Below are 11969 nucleotides of genomic sequence, written 5' to 3'. Positions count from 1 at the left end.
ACGACAAATTGGCATCGGCAAAAAATACACTTTTAGCAACACAACATGAGTGGGCAAAAATAAACTTTTAACTACACATTTACCGACAAGTTGTTTGTCGAGAAAGCTTTACTTTTTGGCAACGACAAATTTGTAGCGGCAAAAAAAATTAAAAATCACATATATTTTTTTATAAGATTTACATATTTACAAGAGGCATCCCTCAGACACCACTATTACAAACTAATAACATTGATATTAAATCACCTAAAGTTGATGTGTAGACAAAAAAACACTGCTAAAAAATATGCTTTTGGAAGCGTTGTATAAAACCTAAAAGGGTAAACTCACTAAAATACTCAAATACATCCAAATTGTGAACCCATAGTAAAAACAACAGATAACAAAATGAAAACATGAAACTAACAATAGCCCAAATTTGCAGCAGACCAGCATCTAGTAGCAGCCCGCTTCACAGCAACATTGCAGCAGCACACCCGCAGCAGCAGCAGCAGATCAGTGGGTAAAGCCAACTGCAGAAGAATAAATAATTTTTATAATATCAAGCACACGATGATTTGAGACTTAAAATTTGCACATAAGCATCATAATTTTGCCTGATAACACTCCACAGCTTTATCAAGGTTGTCACGGTCTTTGTATATCACTCCTAAATTGTTGCATGCCTCTGGACAATGAGGATTGAAGTGGAAAGCAAGTTCATAAAACACAATTGCCTACACAGATATTAAATAAATATTCTGAAGTTCTAGATTTGAAATGCATCAACATTAAAGCAACTAATAGAAAGGAAGAAAATGAACGATGATTGCAAAAAGGAAAAAAAATAAAATAAAGATAATGTACTTTCTAGTAGAGAATAATGTTTGAGGAGATCAGTTTCATTCATGTGAAGTTTGCTTCAGAATGAAAGACATGAAAAGCAGAGAGATAGAGAGACACGAAAGTTTTACTTCCTACAAATTTACCATGTCAAACTTCAGCATTTCCCCATATGCAACGCCTAGATTATACATGGCATCAGCATAGTGCCAATTATAATGCAGAGCCTTCTTGTAGTATTCCACACCTTGGTCAATGTCTCCCTCCAATTTAACCTGAATATATCATGAATTCACAATTTAAAAATAAAATAAAATTGTGAATGATAAAAAACCAGAACAAAATGATTTCTACAAGCAAGTGTTTAATGTAGGAAGATAAACTATTACAAATGATCCTTGGAGTTTCTCTCCTTCTTCCTTAATATAATCCATGTTTATTATGGGGAAATTTTGGCACTATTGCACTATGTTGTTTCTCAAGACCCCTATAGGTGAACACTAAAAAGTAAAATTTATTTTTGACATCAACTTGTGTCATCTAAATAGATCTAATATGTGTCATTGATGAATGGAAGACTAACAATTATATTGAAGAAACATGAAATGTGTTATAGCACAAAATCACCAAAAAATTGCATCAACTAGAACTAATCTAACATTAGACCATCCAAATTATTGACCATAGTACTGCCAGGAGTCACAAATCAAAGCCTAAGAAAAAATATGGGTACAGGACACGGACACGACACAGACAAGCAGATACGGCATTTTTCTAGAAGTGGGACTAGAACATGTAGAGCAGTTTTCCAAAAGTAGGACACATACACGTCAAATAATATATTAAAATTTTATTTTATATATGCATATATAATTTTATATAAATTAAATAAAATCACTTTTTTCAATAAATAATTTTTGTCTAAAATAATAACCTTGATGAAAGCAATGGTGATACTCTAGAAAGATCCTTAAGCTAGCTACTGAACTGCTAGACCAAAAACACACGTCATTTGGGAATTTACCATATCATGATTGCCTGCCACAGCGCCTGTCCCCATTGTAGGTAGGTAAAAATCGTAGTAGTCACTGAAAATTACTTCTGACAAGCGTGGTGCTTGCAAAAACTTACAATGAAGAGAAGCTGCAACAGTTAGCAACTTCTCAACATGTTCAAAAACAACACAAAGCCGTTTCACGTCTTCAGTAATCTCACTGTCGACAAAGAGACGATTTGCTGCAAGGAAGAGAGGGGGAAAACGTAAATTCTGCAAACTTGCATCTATGTAAAATGGAACTAAGATTCAGGAAAAATAAAATAAATGACAAGAAAGCATAAAGACAAGCATACATTGCAAATGCTTCAGTGTAGAAGCCAATGTAAGATAAAGTTGACCCATTTTGGTGACCATCTGCTTTAAGCCACCAAAGGTTGCCTGGTTTAGAGTGTCAGCTGAAGCTCTGAAGGCAGTACAAACCATTTGTTCCAACAGTAGATGCGGTCGCAATGTTTCCAAATAATGAAGAACCTACAGAGTTCAAAGTGACATGAAAGGTCAATATTTCAACACAATAAAATATATAGTAATATGGTTTGAAGAACATATTACTTCTCTTCCAAATACTGAATCCAAACTGCAATTACAAGGTTGAAAAGAGACCATCCAATTAAGGCCAAGTGGTTCGAAATTATTAAGAACAATCACCACATTTGTTTAAATTGCATATTTTATAATTTTAACAGGGTATTTTAGTCAAATCACCCCCAGTAAAATTGTCATAATTACCTTCATTTTTGCTGAACACATGCATACTATTTAGCACAGGTTTACCAACGATTTATGGAATCTTAACTGTTCGATTTTTGGCATGGTTGGGGTTATGCCTCATTATGTGTGGGGTTTTTTGCTAGTTGTCCTATCAAACCAAAAGAGGAAGGAGTGGCAGACAATTGCATTGTGTGCTTCCAGACTATGGAGGGAGTGTAATTATTTTGAATTGTTCTCATTAAAACCAAAAGGGATCCTTGCTCCTTGTTTATTTATTTATTTATTTTGATTGAGTAGTGTACTATTTCAATTGTGCCTTTTGTGTAGTTCATTGGAGAAATGTTTATACCTCTTGATGTATTGTATATCATAGAGCCTTATCTTTTTGTAAAGCCATTTGCCACCTTCATAACACCTTTTAGTTTATACCACTTTTGGTTTTCCAATAAATTAAAAATAAAAAACTTGAACTAACAAACAAGAGTATTTCAAGAGACGGTCTAAAAAAAGCCACAACACATAAATAGCTCAACTTATATGGGACACATGAAGTTCATGCTTAGAAGGAATATACTGAATTTGATTTATACTTAGACGGGATACACTGAGCTTGAATTTTTTTTTTCCCCTTTCTTTTCTTTTCTTTTTTACATTTATCCAATACGACAAATGTTGAGATGCAAAAAGACAACTTGCATGTTTTAATAACCTTCCATTAAAAGGCAGTTAGCCTTGTGCTTAGAAGTATCCCAATTCCCAACAAACTATACCTTATTGCATTTGAATTTTGAATTCCCATTCCACTTGTTGAACCAAGACATATTCTAGGTAGCATCAGATCTTAGTAGATTATTTTCTATATCTTTCAACAAACAAGAAAGACAATGGTAGAAAGAACCATTTTGGACTGTCAAATCTATTGCTCTGAAACATAAATTGAAAAGCATTTCAAAACATCAAATGTTGATCACCATTTAATCAGAAATTACTGTCTTGTGGTAACACCAGTTTTATGAACTTGAGACCTTCGCTGTAACATCCTACATTTGCTAATATTTTGTTGGGAAACATAAAAACTAGAGCAGTCCAGATATTTTAAAAAAAAAATGCAAGATGTGCACATTTACAAAGAATTTTACCTTTTCTCCTTCTCAATTAGGATCCAAAAGTGGCTTCTGCTCAGAAGCTGGCAAAGCAGGTGCATCATTCCAAATTTTTTGCCACAAATTCCCATGCTCAGACATTCTCTCTGAGAGTCGTCCTCGAGGAGGCCAATTGTTTTTTAACGATTCCATTGCATCATTTGTAGACACTTCTCCACTCTCTTCAAAGTCATCATTCTTCCAATCTCTAGGTGAATGCCAGCGGATAAAATCTTCAAATACAGCAGCTGGATTTGCTACTTTGAATGCTGACATGTCTGATTCAGATTTTCACAAACATCCAGCACCAAATTAATTTTGAAAGGAAATTAATAATGGGTTATGTATTTAAAACATTATTTTTTTTTAATAGGAAAGACATGCATGTTCACATATGATATGATCCATAAATCCATAGCTATGAAAGACGAATCTAAATAATAAAAAAAAACGAAGTGCACAGCCATACAGCTGGGAAAATGAAAAAAAGATTTAACAGTAAAACAAATTCATGTAATGAAAACCGGAGAAAAAATTTGCACATGTTCTCAAATTTTCTGTGAAACAAAAACCAAATGCAGCAAAAGAAAACAAGCTTCAGGTCATGTTTAACAAGGCTGAGAAATAGTAAAACAATCTCATTCTGTATGAGGGGAAAAAACATAAACATTTGAAATGCTATTGAGGGTATGCTCATGTTTTAACTGAATTATGCCCCTTAAACAAGCAGAATGGCAAAACAGGATTCTTGTAGCTGACCCCCAAGTAGTTGGGACAAGACTTTGTCGAGTTTAGTCAGCATTACATGGATTTTTTTAATTTAATTTGTTACACTAAAAAAAGGGTATTTTCCAAATACGTTTTATTTTTTGCCAGCCGAATTTGTAGACGAAAAAGTATGTATGTTCTGTGATCATTTGTGGTTTTTGTTATATGGGCACCAAATGTTACGTTATGTTTGTGCATAAGTTCATGGGTTTTTCAGTTTTTACTATAAGACTCTTTAACAAATGTTGAATTACTGGTTTTGGGATTCATCCAATACATTTTGAATCTAATCTGTGCCTTTTGGCACTAGGATGTAACCTTTCAAACTTGAATCTCTAGTTTTTGTCATCTTCACACCACCCCTAAAATAGCACCTCAGATCAACTTCATCTAGAACGTTGATTTTAGCTTTTATAAATATGTCCAGGCTTTATGTATGCCACACTCTTTTCATAATTATGATATTTTTGTTGTTTCAGGTCACTTTGGTCAAGTTCCAATTTTTTCAATTCCATCCCTGAAGTTTCCAATTTCAGTCAACATGATCCATTTGAAATGGGCCATCTAAATCATCTATGTAACTGTTCCATTCAATGTCATTTTAGTTCCCAAAAACCAAGCCACCATCACAATAAATCTACCGTATCAAAATATACCCGTAATTTTATTCCTTAAGAACTAAATCCAAACCCTCGAGACACTTCTCCAACTTTCCCCCCTTCGCCTGAACAAAGTCTAAAAAGCCAAATCTTAAGTTGAACAATCAATCAGATATCATTCTGGCCAACTAGGAGTTAAGGTAAACATAGAGTTAAAGAAACAATCCTCTATTGTCCTATCAATGTACTGCACACACAAATAAAATAATTACCCGATTATGTATTAAATTCATAGGGGGAGATGTGGATCCACAGGGTTAAGAGTGAGGGAAGACAGGTGGGAGACACAAAAGGGGAAGGAGTTTCAGATAGTGAGAAAGAGAGATAAATGAGTGAGTGAGCCATACGTGCTTTGATGGAGGGTCTCATCTAATAAAAAACTGATATTAGATTTAGGGACAACATAGGGGCAGGGAATGTCTATCGATAGGACTATATGAGAATATAATATAAAGGTTTCTGGTTGGTTAATGAGCACATTAATAAATTCTTAACTGCCAGTCAACTGACCCACACAATTTTCTCACCTAACCTGCCCTTCCCACTCCAATCACACTCTCAAACTGTGCAGCTGACAAATTTTTTGCATTCCTAATGTGACTAGTAGTGAGCTATGGAGCTTTACTTTCTTAGTCTTCAGCATCCACTGAAGTTTTTGGTTTACATTTACTAACTTCAGAGAGAACAAAATTAGTTCCCTTAGCAAAAGCCTAAGAGGTTGAATTTTTTAGTACGATGTTGAAATCACTACTCCAGTTGTATTAGCCATGGCAGGGACGTTGTCAATCAAAGCAAAGGAACAAGGCTTTGATTGAGACTTTGATATTGTACCTTTGGAGAGAACGGTATCGGCAAACTTTTGAGGATGTACAGATGGACGTAAACAGATTGAAGATAACACTAGATATTTTTCATTTTTGGCTATAAGGGAAGATTTGTAATTCTTTTTTTGCTTTTATTGACTTTTTAGAAGAGCTTTATTTTGTCAAAAATAGTTTTGCTTTGTACCCCATAGCTGCTTTTTCAATATCTTACAGTCTTACTTATCAAATAAATAATTATGGCTTTTACTTCTTTATTGGAAAGAGTAAAACGAGCAGAAGTAAAAAATGAGCTTATTACCTGAAGATAATATATCTCTCTCCAACTGAGCAGAGAAGTTCTGTACAAAATGGTAGACAATATTTTCTCAGTTGATATCAATGCACTCTTCAAATTTACAGACCTCTATCTACCATGCAACACTTGAATAGGGAAGTTATCTAAAATGCAAAATGAATGTCAAAATAGTTTTCCCACAAGCAATGAGCAACTAACTAAATTAAACTTGTCAAATAAAAAAGGAGTTTCTTAGAGTCTTCTCATTTTTTAGGGCTTCCAGACTTTCATGATCCAAAAATGAAAGGTTTAAATCAAAGTTAATAGCAAGTGAACTGGTACCACTTTACTTGAATTGAAGTTGATGCAAGTGGAGTGGTAACCACTTTATCAAAACATCTAAGATGCAACCATTCAAATATACTTTGAGATAATTAGTGATAGTCATAATATCAACATGTACATGTATATGCATATCAATAGCATTCCCACAATGGCCATCTTCACCACAGTCATAATGTATATGACGAAGAGTTTAAGCCTACAAATGAAGAACCTAAGGCTTCTAAAGCATTGAGTCGTTCTTCATGCATGTCTTCTGTCATAAGTGGTGCATCCTATAACAAGTATGGAGAACAAGTCAAGATTGTTTCTATTGAAAATTCTAGGAATGAAAAAAAAAAAAAAAAAAAAACTAGAAAATAATCTTACTCTACTGAAGCTTAAACAACCTGCGTAAATGGAACATGCAAGTTCTGGTCTGATTTTAGAAGCATCATACCCACAACACCAGCTGATCCCTTCCTGATACAATCTGAAGGCCTTAAATCAGAAGATGTCACAACATCCTGGGCCTCAGAATTCATCCTCAATACAGAAGTTTCAGGATGACATGAATCATCTGACATTCAGCCACTGCATAGTGAGCACAAAGAGTATGAGTGAATCACATGAATGGGATATAAAAAAGGGCAATCAACAGAAAGTCCAAAATTAATGTAATCCTATCATATCTATTTAGTGCAAAGTTATCTTGTAAGTTCACTACTTTGGTAAGCAATTATTAGTAATAAATACTTAAAAAGAACTAGTACCATGGGCACTAGGACAAGCCATTTACTGCATGTAACTTTCATGTTTAGGGTTTCAAGCACTTAATAGCGCCACTTGTTGTCACTCTAGTTTCTCATATTCCAAATGGTTGTGATATGCAAATTCAGTTTCAGGTTCTTACTGATCTTCAACGTCAACATAATAAAAATATGCCACTATAATATTTGAGCAACTCTTCAAAATATACAACAGAGAGAAGGCAAAAAAAGATTTAAATTCATTAAATTATAGTTAGTCTTTTGGAATATCAAACCAAACACACATCCAGCTTAATCTAAAAGAATCACTGTGTCAATGACATTGTAGGAGTTTCTATTCTTCCTCCACAAGAAAGCCATGAAGACAACCTGAGCATAGTAATCAAGAATGTCAAGGTAAAATTAAACAAACTTCCAAAACAGAATAATAGTCATACCAGAATAATACTCATACTTTAAATGAAGAGCAAAAAATAAAAACAATATAAAAAAAACTTCAATAAAATTCCACAGCCTCAATGGATTTGCAATTAGTATTTAATTATGAAAACAAAAGGCTTCTCACTTGCTTAGTTCACCTGTCTCGTTTCCCAACAAAATCCTCACTAGGCATTCTCGTATGAGATAAGTCTCCATTGACCTGACCAGCTTCCTGTATTTACATTTTACAGTCGCATAGTACTTCAGGCCAAAAAGCAAAAGAAGAACGACGTTTACTGATTCTCGAACACGGAGACATTATAAGAATATTGACAACAAAGGTAAAATAAGACACAACCTCAACTTGAGCAGAAACATGATCTTCGTTTTCACCATCTTGAAACTTTTGAGTTAGTTGACGATTCTTCTCAATGCATATTGCAAGTTGAACAATGAAGTGGCAAAGAAATACAATTATGGTCTCACGACTCTGACCACAAAATATTATGGAAAAATCCCAAAAAGTAGAAAAGAAAGAAAGAAAACATCAAAAGGATGCTTAAGAAATCTCAAGACCATGACAGCATGTCATCAATATCAGTTTTCATAAACAATATCCATTGTCAAACTACATAATTGCAACAAAGTCCCTAGTGCTAACCTACTGAAACAATACTATTTGTTTTCAGCAAGTCCTGCAAAATCACATCTATTATCAATTAATTTAAATAACACTACAAAAAAAGAAAATCCCAACAGAAACCGATCAAACAACGCGTTTAAGTCTTTCCGTCTGAAGTGTTATGTGGATGTAAAATTCCAATTTATAAGGATTACAGGTAGCAAGAGCTGCAAATAGATGGCTATCCAATTGCAATCACATAATAAAACAGTGTCCAATTGCAATCACATAATAAAACAATGACGTTCTTACATTTAGAAAAGTGCAACACTCTTGTAGCATAAAGGAATTTATAACTAGTTGGCCCAGTGGAATTTGTCCCAAATGTAGTCCAAAGTTTGGAATTGAGTACTGACTGACCATATCTGGTTACAGTAATATTAGCAGAGGGCAAGTATATATTGATATGCAATTACTACAGTCTCCAACCAAACATACAACTATAAAGATATCTGGAAGGATTCAGGTAGCCTACCCCACTTGATTGGGACACAAAGGTTAGTTTCGTTTGGTTTAGAAACACTTTTAGTTATCTTCCAAGTGAATTTTTTTTTTTCTTCCTTATAAAAGAGTATTTGATTTCAGAGCTTGAATTTCAAGTATTACCACAACATTTTCAGCTGTGCACATTTGGCAGCTTAAAGTCTTCAATAGAACCACTTGCACTAAAATTTCAGGGGCAAATTTTCAATTTTGTCAATCACCATTCACCACCTAACTGCCATGCATAATTCCAAAACAAATGGCTACAATAAAGTACATTGAAAGCAATTTACAGAAACAAAAGTTAACTAGCTCATTAGTTACAAGATCCAAAGCATCTTCACAACTTCAACATTTATAAGAGCCCCCAGGCTTGTATGAAGAACAAGTCTTGAATGGAAGTATCTAAAAGCATGCTATCTAAACATTCTTGACATATAAATTCTAATTATAAATTAAATGCAATTAAATGAATTATAATTCATTCAGCACTTCAGGTATGCATGTTTCATTAATAAGGTTCGTAAACTAACTGAAGAAAAGGCCAAGTTCAGCAATTTGTCAATACAAATTCAATTATTCAAGGCCTACATTTGTCAAGGCGGAGGGGCAGACAAAGCTTGTGGTCTTTCAGAACCTTCAGTTCTCACAGCATAATGTCCAAGAAATGCACAAGGAACTAACCCTATTAACATTTCTCTAATGAAATGATGTACTATTACCATGTGTAGTTTCTGGTTGACCAAACAAGTTGACAAGTCAATCACACCAGTGGTTGGCATCCGAGGTAAAGGTTGTGACTCTTCCCAACACCAACGAACTTCTCTAACAAATTCTATCCAAAGCACAGCAATAGCTAATCAAACATAAAAGAAAAGCATAGTCAAAATGGGGTGAGTCCACATTCCGAATGGTCTAATACAAACCAAATCCCATGTAGATGATTAATAATTTAATGTCTCTAACAGAGTGTCACCATCCAAAGGAAATCATTCTTGACTTAGATACATACCACGTATGTTGCAGTTGCCAAACCAAAGTGAGTGTAAGCAAAACTGCGCAAAAAGTGAGTCAAGTGGTGCGCCTTTAATAGCTCGAGAATTCTTATGCTCAGTGAAATCAAGGAGCTGCACTCCTGCAAGTTGCATGAGGACATAGTCATGAAAGAAACATTAGATATTAAAGTCCACCTGCATTCAATTCTAGAATCTAAATTTTCAACCATACAGCAGTACATAATAAACTTGCATGCAAATTAAATGCATCTCCAAATTTGTGAAATTCACAAATGCATATAAATTCCAGGTATGTTCATTTCTTTAATAACTCTGTTCTAACAATAATGTCCCTTTCGTGAGATCTACAAAACACACGCCCACCCATCCATGCACCACTACACATCCCGCAAAAATGAGTATCCATTGTAAGCATGATAAAGGTTACAGGTTTCATAACTGCTAAGAGTTTCATGCAATGAACATAAACAAAAGTCAATGATAGCAAATCAGGCTTAGCCTGCTAGGAGCTTGTCATCTAGGCTTGCAAGTTGCAAGTCTTGCTCAAGCAACAAAACTCAACTCAGTCGGCTACCTTACTAATCATCTTCAATCACATAATTAATAGATATTCTTGGGAATTATCATAGCTACAAAACCTTTAATTTGTTTATGAATAGAACTTTCTAAAATAGATATTAAGAGTTCTTATCCACACTTCTCCAATATGAAGAATGTGAAAAGCAATTTCTAACTATTTTTGTTAAAATGTATTTGTAATAAAATAAATAAATAAATAAAGAATTAGTTATTGTTTTTATGTATATATATCAAAATTTATTTTCATTTATTACCATGTAATGGTGGTGTCTTGATTCTTTTGAAAAAATGTCAAGTCTGTATGTACCTATCGTGTTATTTCCATATCCGTGCATGTATTCGTACTTTTGTAATGTCAGGGCTTCTCTTATATGGTAGTAGGTTCACATTCTATGCCATCTAATTATATGATAAACACCAGGGTTTAATTACACTTTTTGCCCCTATAGTTTGATGCAAATTTCATTTTAGTCCTTATAGTTTCGAATTGAACAATTTTGGTCCCTACATACACAGTCGAGTTTCAATTTAGTCATTATGTCCAAATTTGAAGTTTAAATTATCAATCACATTAACAGCAGCAAATAAGATATAAGAAAAGAAAATGGAAGGAATGTACCCTCATGAAAGAGATCTTTAAGCACACGATCAAGAACAGTTGGCAGAGGTATGACTGATGAAGACTTCAAATTATCAGATCCCGAGTTTTCAACTGTTACCAAACATAAAGAAGAATAGAAAAGTGAGAAAATTTTAAGCAACCTGATGTCACATCATGAAATGATACAACCCGGAGCTGTCACTTATTAAAACTAGGTACATCTTTAATAGAAAAATGGCAGGACACTCACATAGAGTTTTCAAACCTGACACAAAATCTTCGATAAATTGAGCCTCAAAAGACATATCTAGCACATTCACCAAAAGATGCAATTGTGAAGCAAATGCAATTGTGTTTCCAACGGACCCATCCGTGCTGAACATCAATGATATTATGTTATACCATCAAATTCCAAACCCAATTCAGTAACACCATAGGAGAATGGATGGCTATAATAGGGGACATCCAAACTTAACATTTGAATACAGAAAGAAAGTCCATTTCGTTTCATCACAATTATTTTATGATTTTTCCATTCTATAGTAAAACACCATTGCCAAGCATTAAGAAAAAAAATTAAATAAAGATCTTTTTTTTTTTTCCTTTTTTTTTTCACAATGAATGCTAGAGTTTGTATATGATATGATCTGATTAAATGCCAATTGATTCTTTCCTTTCCTAATAGGCTCCACATGTGACTAATAGTAATCTTCTTCTTCTTTTTCTTTTTAGGGACAACAGAATATTGTATAGTAAACTTCAACAAATGGAAACAAAACATGAACAAATTGAATTAATAATTCAAGTTCCAAACTATCTCGAGGCAAAATTTATCTTGAA

The 11969-nt window shown here is 33.9% G+C and overlaps 1 pseudogene; it reads right to left on the bottom strand.

The window, feature by feature from the left end:
* Positions 1–401: 401 nt before the first annotated feature.
* Positions 402–11728, bottom strand: LOC114269069 (uncharacterized; annotated as a pseudogene).
* Between the last annotated feature and the right edge of the window lie 241 nt (positions 11729–11969).

The sequence above is a fragment of the Camellia sinensis genome, chromosome 4 (assembly GCF_055761805.1).
Source record: "Camellia sinensis isolate YWXY chromosome 4, ASM5576180v1, whole genome shotgun sequence".
Taxonomy (NCBI): domain Eukaryota; kingdom Viridiplantae; phylum Streptophyta; class Magnoliopsida; order Ericales; family Theaceae; genus Camellia; species Camellia sinensis.
This window is presented reverse-complemented; position numbering and strand designations above follow the sequence as displayed.